Source organism: Labrus mixtus, chromosome 5, assembly GCF_963584025.1.
Source record: "Labrus mixtus chromosome 5, fLabMix1.1, whole genome shotgun sequence".
NCBI lineage: Eukaryota > Metazoa > Chordata > Actinopteri > Labriformes > Labridae > Labrus > Labrus mixtus.
In genome coordinates, this window is record NC_083616.1 from 32,934,779 (window position 1) to 32,947,869 (window position 13,091).

At 43.0% G+C, this 13,091-nt stretch overlaps 1 long non-coding RNA gene across 1 annotated transcript; it reads right to left on the bottom strand.

The window, feature by feature from the left end:
• Positions 1-8,282: 8,282 nt before the first annotated feature.
• On the bottom strand, positions 8,283-8,940 carry LOC132975008 (uncharacterized). The gene is made up of 2 exons (XR_009673186.1): positions 8,845-8,940; positions 8,283-8,737 (listed from the first exon to the last, which is right to left on the bottom strand). It is a non-coding gene; the product is annotated as an uncharacterized LOC132975008 (long non-coding RNA).
• Positions 8,941-13,091: the final 4,151 nt, after the last annotated feature.

Sequence of the window (13,091 nt, forward strand, 5' to 3'; positions counted from 1 at the left end):
AGACACACACACAGACACACACACTCACACACACACACACACACAGACACAGACACACACACACACACACACACACACACACACACACACACACAGACACACACACAGACACACAGACACACACACAGACACACACACACACACACACACACACACACACACACACACACACAGACACACACACAGACACACAGACACACACACAGACACACAGACACAGACACACACACACACAGACACACAGACACACACACACACACACAGACACACACACACAGACACACACACACACAGACACACACACACACAGACACACACACACAGACACACACACACACAGACACACACACACACACACACACACACACACACCTTTAAAGTGGGTCCCGAAGTTTGTTTGAAAAAGTACAAAAACACTTTTAAAGGAGCAGTATGTAACTCTGACCCCTAGTGTTTAAAATGAGTACTGCAGTCTAAATTCTAAACCTCATAGAGAGCTGTCTCCCCCCCCCCCCTCCTCTCTAGAGTCCATGCTCACTCAGGTCACCATGTGGTGGACTCTGAAGCTTCAGTGTTTATCCAGCTCTGCATGGGTCTGACACACACACACACAGCTTTACTCCCGCTGGTTGCTGTGATGTCATGAGATGTCTGACCTTTTTTAAATTAGAATCTGAATCATTGAAGAGGCTCCAGGTGTGTGTTGAATCTGTCACGGTGAAATGAGCGACGCACCAGAGAGAAAGTGAAGTCGGAATGGTTTTAGAAGTTTAATCACACAGAAGTGAGTTCACGTCTCCCTCAGTTTCCTTGAATCATTCGCTCTTCCTCCGCTGCTTCAGGCTGCAACGAGCCTTTTTAGGAAGAACAAGGATTCATAGAAACATTAATGTTAATGTGTCAGATAAATATTCCCATCATCGTGAGTGTTCTTTGATTTGCAGTTTTCTATCGAGGCCGTTGAACTCGTCAAAGTGTTCATGAGAGAATCCGTCTTTCTACTTCCAGTCTGCTTTTTATCACTCTCATATCTCCAACGTGTCGGCTTTCCAGGGACAGAAACACAGTTCTTGGAGCGCGGCGGTGATGCATTTCTCATCTGATCTATTTTATATATAAACCTCAAAGCTGGTATTATTTTAACAGTTCATGGAAGAGTGTTGGATGGAAAAAAAAAACATCACATGTGACTCTTAGAATATACGAGATGAACTGTTCCACAGGATCAACATGTTGCTCATTAAATTACAGAAACTTAGTCCTGCTCCCTTTACGACCGACCGGGTTGACTTATACAGGACTTGATTTCAGATCCGCCAGGTGAAAGTCTTGTGTTTGATCCCCCAATCCACCTGCCCCTAAAGGACTTTTAACTCTTTATACTTTAAAGTCTGACTGAGGCCGTCCTCTATTCTAACATAGATAAGTGGATTAAAAAGTCTTAGTCTGTGTTGCTCCTTTACAGTGCGCCTTCCGGAAATAAGAAATCCTGTTCATTTTCTCCATAGTGGATTTGCTTATTATCCATGATGTCATAACCATCACAGGTAGACTGACCATGAGCTACTAGAGTTTGAAATGATGGTTTATGCTCAACAAGTTCGTTGTTTGTTTAAAGCGAAACACGATTTATTCACGACATCGGGGAAAAGAACTACACTACCCACGATCATCGCGTCTCAGCGAGGTCTCTGATTGTTGGAGGTCGCTGTTACTATGGAAATGTTTCTTGCCCCCCCCCCAAGCATCGTATGCGAATAGATAGTTACACTAGGAGGCTACGCTAGTTAGTTAGCTTAGAGTAAATGTACTAATAACTTTGTTCTGCTGCAGTGAATGTAGTTCATATATTTCATCAACACAAACTACAACATATTACAACAGGTGTATTAACAGAATAAACACGATAACAATGACGAAAGTTACAATTAAGAAGAAAAGTGATGGCCGCAATGCATTGTGGGATGGGTAGTTCATTGACTCTGAAAGATAACATGTACACAGTCTTGTATCTTTTTCTCTGTTTTTTGACGCAGTTTTTGCGCCGAATCAAATGTTGAATAGTCACGATTATTGGGGTAGCTGGTTGTTTTGGTTCCAGGCTTCAATCTCTTGATATAAACATTTTGTAAAATGTCAATGGAGGATTTAAATGGGGACATTTACTTGCAAAACCAGAGTCCCGAAAAAGTGGGCTGTCACTGTTGAGCTCTTAAGGTCAGGAAACTCGTCTCTACAGAGCTGTTTTTTCCATATTTATTACTAAACCTTGATGTTGCCTGCAAAATATAAACGTATCTCGACACGAGTGCCAACAATCTTTACATGTTCTTTATGCCATCAGTCTCAAAAGAAAGTGATGCTTCAGTAGTTTGCACTACAGATGCTACGGATGCTGTGTGTTTACAAGCTGCAACTAACAATTCTCCTAACTCCACCTTTAAAGTAAGAATACCACAATTTAAAAATGCTGGTGAAGTAAAAGTGCTTGCCAGCGATAACCACCTACAATCACACGTTTAATAAGTAGCCTGTAATGTCAAACCAAACCTCGAATACAAATCCTTTAATAAACAAGACATCACACCACAGAACAGAAATAAACAAACATTATCAGCTGCTACATGTGGACGTCTGATAAACATGATTAGCGCTGCCAAACACAAACACTGCCGATGATATAAAACATGCTGAACACTGAGCTGACTGCTGAATCATGATGACAACTGGCCTTTAAAGGTTCCTCCACAGTAAATAACGAGGGCCTCTTCATCACATTCCTCCTGCCAAACTGCACACATGAGACTGTTGTGCGTCTTTGGCAGCAGCAGGCTGCAGCTGTCACGTTAACAAAGCTGTTTTCACTCTGAATTCATTTGAATGAATATTGAAATAACTCGCTCCACTCTGAATGACATCACATCGACCACGCCGCTGTTTGTTTTCCTGTCAGACCAGAAGGTGTAATGACTTCCAAGGACGAGCTCTAAGCCAACTCTGGTACAATGCATCAGAAGGAAACATTAATGATTAATAATGTACATGGTCACTTAACTAAAGATATAAGATAATTAAACACTACGAAGCGTAACAACCTGACTTCATGCAGCCCACCCCAAAAATGTTGTGATATGTTCAGGAGATTTACTTTTAAGTTTTGACCAGTTTTCAGCAAAAAGGAAAATATTCTTCTGACTAAATGACCGTTTGATTCTGTCATTTTGTTCTAAGGGTGTTTTCACATTAGGCATTGATCGTACTGTACCCCAGCTCCATTACAACCCCCGCCCTGCTCCCCCCTCCCCCGCTGGTCTACGTTCACATTAGCAACATCTTTCCGTTCCCGAGTACTCTTCTCTGGGTGTCTCACAATTCCATTCGATTTCAATTTTGATTCTTGGGGTCACAATTCGATTCAGAATCTATTTTCGATTTGAAACGATTCTGGATTCATGATTCAAGTCTGTTTATGAATGAGTCCATACTTCAAGATCTACTCCAGTCATCTGAGAGACTGGCTGAATTTCTTGTTGCTCTATTTGACGTTTTACTGAGTTAAAGAGCTAGCTTTAGCACTGAGCAGGGAGTGACTGATTAGTCAAAAAAAATATTCGATTTTTGGAAGTTATGAATCGATTTAAAATCTCAGAAGATAAGAATCTTTTTCCCAACCTCTATGCGTATGTACACAGTCCGATCCAGCAGGGAGCGGTATGCATATAGTTGGTTTGCAAATCAGCCAAAAAGCAAAAAGAAGAAGTAACCATGGCAACCACTCGCAGACTGAGTCCATCCTGCTCCTCCATCCCCGGTCCCTAGTGTGAAACCACCCTGAGATCGTTTTCTTTGTTTTAAACTCCTTAATCTATTTAGTATTCTTTTAACTTCTTTATTGTACCTACGTATATTACTTTGTTTGAAGCCATCAGATATTTCTTCCCCTTCTCTCCCAGGGTCTCTGCGTTAAGATATTTTGTCACACATAACTTTGTTTATCTTCCCCTGAAGTTACAATCTGCTCTTGTAGAAATGTAGAATTACACAGGTAGTAAAAGATTCAGAGAATTCTCCTTCTGCTCAGAGTGCTGATTCTAACTGATCTGAAACACTTCAATAACCTGTGAAATCCATCTTTACACATACTCCGCTCCCGTGAGCTAAAGCTGGTGATATAAACTGAAGGTCACAGGTCATTTAAAGTGAACAAAGATCCTTTGTGTGCATAAAAACTGTTATTTAACTTTAACCAGGTCATATGATGGTAAGATGTAACCATTACACAACGTAGAGTACTCTCTGTACCTCTGCTAAGTATTTAAGTGTTTCAAATGTTGTGTACCCAGAGCATCAACAAGATAAAATCCAAAACAAAAAGTTTGAGATGGTAGATTTAGTCCAATCAGTGAGATGTGTAGAGAGTGAGATGATAAAGTCAAAGTCAAAGTCAACTTTATTGTCAATTTCAAAATATGCCAGACATACAGTGGAATCGAAATTTCGTTTGTCTCGGTTTCTGCTTTCGGTTGCTGCTGAAGGATGGAGCGCAGTCGTGGGTCAGCAGCGTGAAGAGCAGGGGGCTGAGCACACAACCTTGGGGGGCCCCAGTGTTCATGACGGTGGTTTTTGATGTGCTGCCACCGACCCGCACCGTCTGAGGCCTCTCGCTGAGGAAGTCCAGCAGCCAGTTGCACAGGGAGGTGCTGAGCCCCAGCTGGTCCAGTTTGCCGATCAGCTGCTGAGGGATGATGGTGTTGAATGCTGAACTGAAGTCTATGAACAGCATTCTGACGAGTTTTTGGTGTCCAGGTGGGTGAGGGCTGGGTGAAGAGCAGAACAGATAGCATCCTCGGTGGATCTGTTACCTCGGTATGCAAACTGGTAGGGGTCCAGGGTGGCGGGGAGGGTGGATTTGATGTGGGCCATGACTAACCTTTCAAAGCACTTCATGGCGATGGGGGTCAGTGCAACGGGTCGATAGTCATTGAAAGTGGATGGTGAGGGCTTCTATGGAACGGTTATGATGGTGGTGGCTTTGAAGCACGACGGAACAACAGCCTGACTCAGAGAAGCGTTGAAAATGTCCGTGAAGACATCTTTGAGCTCCTCTGCACAGTCCTTCAGCACACGGCCAGGAATGTTGTCTGGACCTGCAGCCTTGCGGGTGTTGATCTTGGAGAAGGTTCTCTTCACGCTGGCTGCAGTCAGGCACAGGGTCTGGTCATGGGGAGGGGGGGTGGTCTTCTGTGGGGGATCGAACCCCAGACCTCCGGTTGAGAGACGACAACTGAGCCACAGCTACCCAAGACCAACAATGGTGGTCTTGACCGATCTTTATTTAAAATCTAGCGTCCGTCCAGTCTGAGACCGAGACAAGGACGAATAAAAATGCTTTGAATTTCAGACGAGGACGAGACCTGCAAAAAGTGTGTCAGGAGATCTCTACAGATATCTGATGGAGGTAAATGATTAAAGGGTTAAAATGGAAAGAGGAACAACTAAAGACATCAAACTTCACTTAAAAGGAGGAAAACTGAATTTTCTTTATCAAGCTAAAGCAATATATTATTAACAATATTCTTATTCTCATATTTGTGACAAATGGCCTCTCCCAAAGACCTTTCCTACCTTTCTTCCTAGTTTGTTTCCTACCTTCCTTGCCTCCTTACGTGCCCAAAAGCAGCAGCAGAGTCGGGGTGCGATCTATAATTCAGCGAGGCTTCCCTGCTGCACACAAACACATCATCAATAATAAAACCAGCAGCTGATTAATCATTGAAAACAGCGGGAGAGTAATTTGTGCTCGGACGAGGATATGCAGTGTGTGTGTGTGTGTGTGTGTGTGTGTGTGTGTGTGTGTGTGTGTTTGTTGAAATGACGTCATGGGGACACATGTTATATTATTGACATTGTGGGGACCTCAGAGTAAACTGGGTGCTGCTTCGATTATTACACCACCATCTTCCCTCCTCTGTTTGCTGATGTAAGGAGGCTCTACAAAGATAATCTACAGGACTTCTTATTCGTTGTTACGCCCCCTAGAGGACAGGTTGCTGAGCTCTTACCTTTAAAGCTCTCTCTAACAATGTGAGAGGGCTGATGTGAATCACTTGCTGCAGCCAGGTTTGTTTATCAGCAGTTAAAAAGTCTCAAATGACTTTAGTTAATCTGGAAATATTCTCTGTATCATCATTGACTTGTTTGTTTCTGTTTCTCAGATTTTAAAGGATTTCTAAATAAAAAGTTATTTTTGACCGCCTGCCTGCTCTCCTCGCTGATTATCCTCCGGCACCTTCTCTACAATCAGCTCACTGTGAGCAGAGACAGCAGCTCTTGTTTTCAGTCGTCTCATGATCTGCAGGTGCAGAGTCACTCTGAACCACGGAGATCTGCAGATTCTCACCCAAACATGTGACTGAGATTAAAGATTTTATTTTTCCTCCTGGGATAAAACAGAAACTCTTTATTTCCACATCTTTTAATCTTCTCAATAATATCTTATTGACTGTTAAGAAATAAAGTGCTAGAAAATGTGACAATGACAAGTTCCAAGACGCATGATGAGTCTGACTTAATTCTTTTCATTCATTTTAAATGTACACTATGTAGAATTTTATTAGAATGTTTACATTAAAATATTGAAATTAAAAATGGACTAAACCTGTTTTATATATTTTTGTTGAGTTCTTACATTACCTCAAATATTTCCAACAGTTATCAAAGTCATAAAAATCCTTCATTTTATAACGGGATGTGTCTCGTCGTGGCCATGACAGAAACAACTTGTTTATCGTTGCAGTTTAAACCGACACTAAGAATTAAAAATAATTAAAAAGCGTGATCAGTCTGAATTTTGTTAGATATTTTCAGACATTAAAAGTGTTTTGTCCCCTTTAAAATTGTGAAGAAAAAGGTTTCAGTGTTTGTGTTGCTGCAGCTGATCTCAGGTCAGACTTTCAGACAGGTTTGCTGCCACCTAGTGGTTCAATTACACTCCTGCAGAAGAGAAGAGTCTCAAAGCATTGGATATATTTCCATCCTTCCTGGTTCTGTTCTTATGCCATCATTTCACTACTTACTTATTTGACCTCTTTGTCTTTAATAAATATATTTATGTTTATGCTCTTGTGTATTCTCTAACAGTTTATCTTTTTTTCTTTCTCACAAAATTTTCTGTCGTTGGCTTCTTGATTCTGCTTGAAGGAATCTTTTTGTAAGATAATGCTAATAAAAATAGATTGAATTTCTAGAGCACCTTTCAAGGTTCTCTGGGATGCTTTGTGGAGGTCTTCCACCAATAATAATCCTCATTTCATCACACCTTCTCTTTCTTTTCTTTTGAATTGTTTTCCTACTTTGCATCTTTCTTAATTTCTCGTATTTTTTTTATATTTCTGCCTCCCTTTTCTCTGATATCTTATGAATTCGTTCCCACCCTAACCCCGATGCTTTCTTTCATTTAAACGTTTTCCCTTTGACTGAAGCTGTAGTGAGAAAAACTGCAGATTAAACCGGCAGTGACCGTCAACAGCTTCAGAAATGTTTACCTTTATATTCTCTTTAAGTTTGAATGAGGATAAAAACCTGTTTGGTTTGAGAGTCTCATGATATCTTGAATATCAGCAGCTTTGCTCTAAACGTGTCAGCTGTCATAAAATCACCTCAGAGGAGACTCGACCAGCAGAGGGCGCTGTTGTCTCACATTAAGAACTCTCATCCGGCTGAATGTTCAGACTTTGAGTTTTGGGTTTGTGGATTTGTTGAAGCAGGAAGTGGAGATGAGCTGAGACCTGCAGAGGTTCTACAAACATATTCACATCTTGAACACCTGAGAGCTGAGTGTCTCCTTCCTGCTGCATATTGAAACTTTTACAAGACTAACATGTTAATGTAGAGCAACAAGGAACATTATAGTCTCAGCCTAAATACTTTATGTAATTATCGACTGAGCCTGCAAAGCATTTTAACTTTAGCTTAATTCCAAAATATTAAGACATGCACAATTGAACAATTTGCTTGAACAATTGGTTAAAAGAGTTCTGACCAATCATGTTCAGGGCCGGCTTGACTGGGTTGACTTACTGCGCCTGCGACCACCAACCCGACCTCGGATAAGCTGAAGAAAATGGACGGATGGATGTACAAGGGAAACAAGAAACACGAGGAGAGGTAGCAAAAGATCACTTATTTGTTCCACAGTTTAAAAAGCAAAAATGTTGAAATGAGTTCACTGTGCAGGGAGGTTTATTTGATCTATAACAGTTATTAATAAACGTTTGCAGAGATTCAGTTTGTTGTTTTTATCTCAAACATTTCAGATATCATCGTAAATTTAAACGCTACATGACGTGTGTGATGTTTGTTAATCCTCTGAGTGGGTGTCAGAGGTGTTTAGTGTTTAGTGTCTGCTGCAAAGCATCATGGTCCTGAATTCTGCTCCAAGCTGACAAGCCACCTCAGTGAGGCGTAATGTGCCCACGTTGTGAAACCCGACACCTCCTGGCTCCGCTCTGAACGCTAAAAATACAGACAGGATCTGGACCTCCATCTGACACCGTCCTCGCCGTCTGCACCCGCACGCTGCTGCTGCCGCCGCCTCACAGAAAACAAAACTGATGAAATCATTGATTTGAATGTTTTTCAAACATGAGAGGAGTCTTAATGTCTGGATTCTCCCAAAACAACCAGAGACAACAAACGCTGCTGCAGACGCTCAGACGGGGTTTGAAATGTGACGCTGCTGCAGGATGATATCAGTAACATGAGAAGACAAAGACATGTGGAAACAAAGAGTGAATGAAAGTGTAGATTCTGTCTCACAGATTCTGTCTTTGTCTTTGCTCTCACCTCGGAGAGAAGGATGAAATGTGTCTGCAGGCTGGGTGTGTCCTGATGGAGCTGCAGGGTCAGGGAGGGTCAGCAGCAGAACATGTTTGACTGCAGACTGCAGACTGCACGCGCTGCATGTAAATATAACGCTGTGAGTACACGAGATGACACACACACCAGGGAGAGGAAGAATGTGTGTCGTACTTTAACTTCAAAGAGGACATAACCTCCCCCTCCTCCACCTTTTCTAACAGTCTCCTCCTCCACCTTTTCTAACAGTCTCCTCCTCCACCTTTTCTAACAGTCTCCTCCTCCACCTTTTCTAACAGTCTCCTCCTCCACCTTTTCAAACAGTCCTCTCCTCCACCTTTTCAAACAGTCCTCCTCCACCTTTTCTAACAGTCTCCTCCTCCACCTTTTCTAACAGTCCTCTCCTCCACCTTTTCAAACAGTCCTCTCCTCCACCTTTTCTAACAGTCCTCTCCTCCACCTTTTTAAATAGTCCCCTCCACCTTTTCAAACAGTCCTCTCCTCCACCTTTTCTAACAGTCCTCTCCTCCACCTTTTCAAACAGTCCTCTCCTCCACCTTTTCTAACAGTCCTCTCCTCCACCTTTTCAAATAGTCCCCTCCACCTTTTCTAACAGTCCTCTCCTCCACCTTTTCAAATAGTCCCCTCCACCTTTTCAAACAGTCCTCTCCTCCACCTTTTCAAACAGTCCTCTCCTCCACCTTTTCAAATAGTCCCCTCCACCTTTTCAAACAGTCCTCTCCTCCACCTTTTCAAACAGTCCTCTCCTCCACCTTTTCTAACAGTCTCCTCCACCTTTTCAAACAGTCTCCTCCACCTTTTCAAACAGTCCCCTCCTCCATCTTTTCAAACAGTCCTCCTCCATATTTTCAAACAGTCCTCTCCTCCACCTTTTCTAACAGTCCCCTCCTCCATCTTTTCAAACAGTCCTCTCCTCCACCTTTTCTAACAGTCTCCTCCACCTTTTCAAACAGTCTCCTCCACCTTTTCAAACAGTCCCCTCCTCCATCTTTTCAAACAGTCCTCCTCCATATTTTCAAACAGTCCTCTCCTCCACCTTTTCTAACAGTCCCCTCCTCCATCTTTTCAAACAGTCCTCTCCTCCACCTTTTCTAACAGTCTCCTCCACCTTTTCAAACAGTCTCCTCCACCTTTTCAAACAGTCCCCTCCTCCATCTTTTCAAACAGTCCTCCTCCATCTTTTCAAACAGTCCTCTCCTCCACCTTTTCAAACAGCCCTCTCCTCCACCTTTTCTAACAGTCTCCTCCACCTTTTCAAACAGTCTCCTCCACCTTTTCAAACAGTCCTCCTCCATCTTTTCAAACAGTCCTCCTCCATCTTTTCAAACAGTCCTCTCCTCCACCTTTTCTAACAGTCCCCTCCTCCATCTTTTCAAACAGTCCTCTCCTCCACCTTTTCTAACAGTCTCCTCCTCCACCTTTTCAAACAGTCCTCTCCTCCACCTTTTCAAACAGTCCCTCCTCCATCTTTTCTAACAGTCCTCCTCCATCTTTTCAAACAGTCCTCTCCTCCACCTTTTCTAACAGTCCCCTCCTCCACCTTTTCTAACAGTCCTCCTCCTCCACCTTTTCTAACAGTCCCCTCCTCCACCTTTTCAAACAGTCCCCCTCCTCCACCTTTTCAAACAGTCCCCTCCTCCACCTTTTCTAACAGTCCCCTCCTCCACCTTTTCAAACAGTCCTCTCCTCCACCTTTTCTAACAGTCCCCTCCTCCATCTTTTCAAACAGTCCTCTCCTCCACCTTTTCTAACAGTCTCCTCCACCTTTTCAAACAGTCTCCTCCACCTTTTCAAACAGTCCCCTCCTCCATCTTTTCAAACAGTCCTCCTCCATCTTTTCAAACAGTCCCCTCCTCCACCTTTTCATCTGTGCTTTGGTCAAAATATAACATGAATCAAGCACCAGAGGAGGTTTGTGACCCTGTATAAACCAGCTCTCTCAGAACGCTCCGTTTTGGTGTGTGTGTCTCTTTAAATGAAAGCTGTCGTTCTGTCGCTGTATGCTGTGATTAAAACGTCATGTAAAATAAACTCTGATCCATCAGCTCGTCTGTAAACAGATTCTCTTCCTCAGGTCGGTTTCACCCGGTCGTCATGACTACGGTCAACTCAGAGGTCGTCTTCATCAGGGCTGGGGGTGGAGTAGCAGAGAGAATCACTCCCATGATTCCCCGCCAGCCTCTACGAGATCTCTGAGAGCTCCCTGGTGGAGGAGTCTACGTACTGCACCTTTAAAATAAATAATGAGAGAAATATAATCAGAAAGAGTTTTGTACATTTGGATTAAAGGACAATAAATCGCTGTCCAGTTTAGTTGCTGTGTTGTTCAGATTATTACACACTGAACTGAACATTTGACAGAATAACCTCGGAGTGTAAGCAGGGACGGTTTTAGTGCCAGAGGTGAAAAAGTAAAGGTTAAAATAAAGACGTCACGCTGTCACACTAAAAGATTAAGCTCCTAAAGAGAGGAAAAGAAAACACGACAGTTGAGCCTCAAACTGTGTGTGTGTGTGTGTGTGTCTGTGTCTGTGTGTGTGTGTGTGTGTGTGTGTGTGTGTGTGTGTGTGTGTCTGTGTCTGTGTGTGTGTGTGTGTGTGTGTGTGTGTGTGTGTGTGTGTGTGTCTGTGTGTCTGTGTGTGTGTGTGTGTGTGTGTGTCTGTGTGTCTGTGTGTGTGTGTGTGTGTGTGTGTGTGTGTGTCTGTGTGTGTGTGTGTGTGTGTGTGTGTGTGTGTCTGTGTGTGTGTGTGTGTGTGTGTCTGTGTGTCTGTGTGTGTGTGTGTGTGTGTGTGTGTGTGTGTGTGTGTGTCTGTGTGTCTGTGTGTGTGTGTGTGTGTGTGTCTGTGTGTCTGTGTGTGTGTGTGTGTGTGTGTGTGTGTCTGTGTGTGTGTGTGTGTGTCTGTGTGTCTGTGTGTCTGTGTGTGTGTGTGTGTGTGTGTGTGTGTGTGTGTGTGTGTGTCTGTGTGTGTGTGTGTGTGTCTGTGTGTGTGTGTGTGTGTGTGTGTGTCTGTGTGTCTGTGTGTGTGTGTGTGTGTGTGTGTGTGTGTGTCTGTGTGTGTGTGTGTGTCTGTGTGTCTGTGTGTCTGTGTGTGTGTGTGTGTGTGTGTGTGTGTGTGTGTCTGTGTGTGTGTGTGTGTGTGTGTGTGTGTCTGTGTGTCTGTGTGTGTGTGTGTGTGTGTGTGTGTCTGTCTGTGTGTGTGTGTGTGTGTGTGTGTGTGTCTGTGTGTGTGTGTCTCCTGCTGCACTGAGGGGAGACTCACATTGGAGAGGAATAATCATCCTGCAGACAAACAGCTGTCCTACGTGTTTTTCTCCCACTAAGATTTAGAGTTTCGATCGATCAGCTGTTTCTGTCTGTGAATGATTCTCTCAGTAATAATCACTTTTTCTTTTCCCTCAGCCGTTATCACATCTGCAGACTCGTCCTCATGATGAAGAGGTTAGAAACAACGATCCTCAAACGTCTCTGTTCCTGTTACAGACTTCTTGGATTTGTGTCGTTACTGTTTGTACTAAAGGAACAGAAATGAAACTTCTGGAGCTGAGCAGAAGTTCAGATGAAATAAAAACGATTGAATTTGATGTAAATAAATCTGCAGTAGAAAGTCCAGGTTAAAAATAATCAGAAACAGTAAACGTTACGTTTAACAGAGTGAAGTATTAAATCCAGAAGATTAAAGCTGCAAGCCTGTAACTTTGAGAGAAACCACACAACATTTGTGCTAATGTTAGCGCTCTTTAGTTAGCTCATAGCTTCACATTGTTGTGTTAGCATGCTAATGTTAGCGCTCTTTAGTTAGCTCGTAGCTTCACATTGTTGTGTTATCATGCTAATGTTAGCGCTCTTTAGTTAGCTCGTAGCTTCACATTGTTGTGTTAGCATGCTAATGTTAGCGCTCTTTAGTTAGCTCGTAGCTTCACATTGTTGTGTTAGCATGCTAATGTTAGCGCTCTTTAGTTAGCTCGTAGCTTCACATTTCATGTAAACTGACACAGAATGAGCGTGATCTAAAAACTCTTACTAACATCCAAATAATCAGTGAGTATGTTCTTCTTCTTCTCTCTAGTTCTTGACTAAAACAGCTTTTATACACAAGGGGAGGAGCCGGCCGTCCCGTCCATGTAAACACGGCTCTGACAACAACACAGCCAGCGGGACTCGAGCTTCTCCCTCATTGTAGACAGTCATGACTCAGAGACACATTTACACAGGA